A 4,324-nucleotide genomic window follows, 5' to 3' on the forward strand; every position below is an offset into this window, starting at 1 on the left:
GCTAAGTTTGCAGACGACACCAAACTTTTCCGAGTGGTGAAGACCAGAAGTGATTGTGAGGAGCTCCAGAAGGATCTCTCCAGACTGGCAGAATGGGCAGCAAAATGGCAGATGCGCTTCAATGTCAGTAAGTGTAAAGTCATGCACATTGGGGCAAAAAATCAAAACTTTAGATATAGGCTGATGGGTTCTGAGCTGTCTGTGACAGATCAGGAAAGAGATCTTGGGGTGGTGGTGGACAGGTCGATGAAAGTGTCGACCCAATGTGCAGCGGCAGTGAAGAAGGCCAATTCTATGCTTGGGATCATTAGGAAGGGTACTGAGAACAAAACGGCTAGTATTATAATGCCGTTGTACAAATCTATGGTAAGGCCACACCTGGAGTATTGTGTCTAGTTCTGGTCGCCGCATCTCAAAAAAGACATAGTGGAAATGGAAAAGGTGCAAAAGAGAGCGACTAAGTTGATTACGGGGCTGAGGCACCTTCCTTATGAGGAAAGGCTACGGCGTTTGGGCCTCTTCAGCCTAGAAAAGAGACGCCTGAGGGGGGACATGATTGAGACATACAAAATTATGCAGGGGATGGACAGAGTGGATAGGGAGATGCTCTTTACACTCTCACATAATACCACAACCAGGGGACATCCACTAAAATGAGTGTTGGGCGCGTTAGGACAGACAAAAGAAAATATTTCTTTACTTAGCGTGTGGTCGGTCTGTGGAACTCCTTGCCACAGGATGTGGTGATGGCGTCTAGCCTAGATGCCTTTAAAAGGGGATTGGACAAATTTCTGGAGGAAAAATCCATTAGGGGTTACAAGCCATGATGTGTATGCGCAACCTCCTGATTTTAGAAATGGGTTATGTCAGAATGCCAGATGCAAGGGAGGGCACCAGTATGAGGTCTCTTGTTATCTGGTGTGCTCCCTGGGGCATTTGGTAGGCCGCTGTGAGATACAGGAAGCTGGACTAGATGGGCCTATGGCCTGATCCAGTGGGGCTGTTCTTATGTTCTATTTACGCAATGACTACAAGACTGAGCTATGAATGAAGAAACTCCTGGATCGATCCTCTACTATGAATTTCCAAAGTGCAGTGGGGACCTGTGGGGCGGTTTGCAAGTGGGAATTATCTGCTACTGCTGTGGGGTGATTGAAGGGGTGGAGAAAGCACATCTTTACCAGCTATCATCCAGTGGTGACCATGGGAACAGGTAGGGGTTCTGTCAGAACTACACAAGCACAAATTTGCTGACTAATAGCAATGCCTAGGCTGACCACAGAGTTGGCAGGTTACAGTAAGGGAGAGAGAATAGAGATCAGGAGAATGGAGAAATAGGGATGGGAGACAGGGTAAGTACTAGCTCCACAGTGGACATGGATGGAGCCATGCTGTAATGAAGTGGGATCAAGGAGAACTACCACACATCAGGCAGCTCAAGAGAGTCCAACTAATCAGACCATCCTTGACCAACAACTTAGCATGCAGGGGAAAAGATCTTGCATGTAGGATCAACTCTATGTAATCTTCTCTGTGTTTCAGTGGTAGATTATCCTTGAAATGAATCCATACAAAGGTTGACTATAATAGGCATTGACATAGAGCTTTCTTGTTGATGGCAGTGCTTTTTTAAAAACACATGTAGCATGTGCACATAGGAGGAAACATCCATGTGAAGGGATCCAATGTATTGGCCAACAGCACGTCTATGTAATTTAGCAGTGAACAGAAAACAGAGTCAAGGGTGAAGGTGCACAACAGTTTACCAGAAGTGCTCAAAGAACCAAAAATGGGACTAATCGAATTAGCTCATTTACTTGTAAACTATACAGGGAGAATCTGCCATTAACAATCACACACAATGGAGCCTTAAGGAGTTAGTTAGTTAGTTGGCAACCTTCAGTCTCGAAAGACTATGGTATCGCGCTCTGAAAGGTGGTTCTGGAACAGCGTCTAGTGTGGCTGAAAAGGCCGATTCGGGAGTGACAATCCCTTCCACACTGGGAGCAAGTGCAGTCTGTCCCTGGCCTGTCTCCCTGGCTATGGGCCTTCCTTCTTTGCCTCTTAGCCTCAGACTGTTGGCCAAGTGTCTCTTCAAACTGGGAAAGGCCATGTTGCACAGCCTGCCTCCAAGCGGGCCGCTCAGAGGCCAGGGTTTCCCACTTGTTGAGGTCCACTCCTAAGGCCTTCAGATCCCTCTTGCAGATGTCCTTGTATCGCAGCTGTGGTCTACCTGTAGGGTGCTTTCCTTGCACGAGTTCTCCATAGAGGAGATCCTTTGGGATCCAGCCATCATCCATTCTCACGACATGACCGAGCCAACGCAGGCGTCTCTGTTTCAGTAGTGCATACATGCTAGGGATTCCAGCACGTTCCAGGACTGTGTTGTTTGAAACTTTGTCCTGCCAGGTGATGCCGAGAATACGTCGGAGGCAGCGCATGTGGAAAGCATTCAGTTTCCTCTCCTGTTGTGAGTGAAGAGTTCATGACTTGCTGCAGTACAGAAGTGTACTCAGGACGCAAGCTCTGTAGACCTGGATCTTGGTATGTTCCGTCAGCTTCTTGTTGGACCAGACTCTCTTTGTGAGTCTGGAAAACGTGGTAGCTGCTTTACCGATGCATTTGTTTAGCTCGGTATCGAGAGAAAGAGTGTCGGAGATCGTTGAGCCAAGGTACACAAAGTCATGGACAACCTCCAGTTCATGCGCAGAGATTGTAATGCAGGGAGGTAAGTCCACATCCTGAACCATGACCTGTGTTTTCTTCAGGCTGATTGTCAGTCCAAAATCTTGGCAGGCCTTGCTAAAACGATCCATGAGCTGCTGGAGATCTTTGGCAGAGTGGGTAGTGACAGCTGCATCGTCGGCAAAGAGGAAGTCACGCAGACATTTAAGCTGGACTTTGCTCTCAGTCTGGAGAGGTTGAAGAGCTTTCCATCTGATCTGGTCCGGAGATAGATGCCTTCTGTTGTAGTTCCAAAGGCCTGCTTCAGCAGGACAGCGAAGAAGATCCCAAACAAGGTTGGTGCAAGAACACAGCCCTGCTTCACGCCGCTTCGGATGTCAAAGGGGTGTGATGTGGAGCCATCAAAGACAACAGTGCCCTTCATGTCCTTGTGGAAGGATCTGATGATGCTGAGGAGCCTGGGTGGACATCCAATCTTAGGGAGAATCTTGAAGAGGCCATCCCTGCTGACCAGGTCGAAAGCCTTCGTGAGATCTATGAAGGCTATAAAGAGTGGCTGTCGTTGTTCCCTGCATTTCTCCTGCAGTTGTCTAAGGGAGAATACCATATCAGTGGTGGACCTGTTGGCTCGGAATCCACACTGTGATTCTGGATAAACGCTCTCTGCAAGTACCTGGAGCCTCTTTAGTGCAACTCGGGCAAACAACTTTCCTACAACGCTAAGGAGAGAGATGCCACGGTAGTTGTTGCAGTCACCCCTGTCGCCTTTGTTCTTGTACAGCGTGATGATGTTTGCATCCCTCATGTCTTGAGGTACTCCACCTTCTCTCCAGCAGAGACAAAGGATTTCATGCAGCTCAGTGATGATGATCTCTTTGCAGCACTTTAGGACTTCAGCAGGGATGCTGTCTTTTCCAGGTGCCTTGCCAAAGGCAAGGGAGTCCAGGGCCACATGAAGTTCTTCTAGGGTTCGTTCACTGTCAAGCTCCTCCAGCACAGGCAGGCACTCAAGGAGCCTTAAGGAAAGCTGTTAGAAAGGGGTAAACAGGAGAAGTTATGTAGGCAGATGAGTTGGACTTCCCCCAGGAACCCAGGGAAGGAAGAGAAGATGTTAGGAAGACAGAGGGGAAGAAGGAAAATGGGGAGAGGTAATGGGAAACAACAGAGGAGGGTTTGGGTGGTCCAGGCAGCAGCAACAAGAGGTCGAGAATGGCTCTTTGTAGCCTGAACTGAGGGCTACAGGCATGAGCCTAGATCAGGCCATGTAAGCAATTCACCCACTTGCAGCGAGGGGTGGCAGTCTCTCCCACCAGACAAACTTGTTCCAATCTTCCTAGGCCTCAGATCCCATTTTGGACCAATGGGATCTGAGGCTGATTTTGAGCCTCCAACAGTATAAAAGTTTTTTAAAATGTTCCACTCTCTCACTTACCACACAGAACTCACAGAAAGGAAAGACAATCACTAAGTGTGCAACCAATTTGATTTTACATGAGATAAAGACAAGGCAAACAACATGAATTTTGTTGGCCTTTGGTGATGGATGCACTGTGAACCAAGGTTACAGTTTCTGTGACGCTTGAGAGCCTTGTGTTGCTGGGGTCTCAGTAGCAAAGGAATGATCACACAAATCTCCTTG

This window comes from Tiliqua scincoides, chromosome 1 (genome assembly GCF_035046505.1).
Source record: "Tiliqua scincoides isolate rTilSci1 chromosome 1, rTilSci1.hap2, whole genome shotgun sequence".
Classification (NCBI taxonomy): domain Eukaryota; kingdom Metazoa; phylum Chordata; class Lepidosauria; order Squamata; family Scincidae; genus Tiliqua; species Tiliqua scincoides.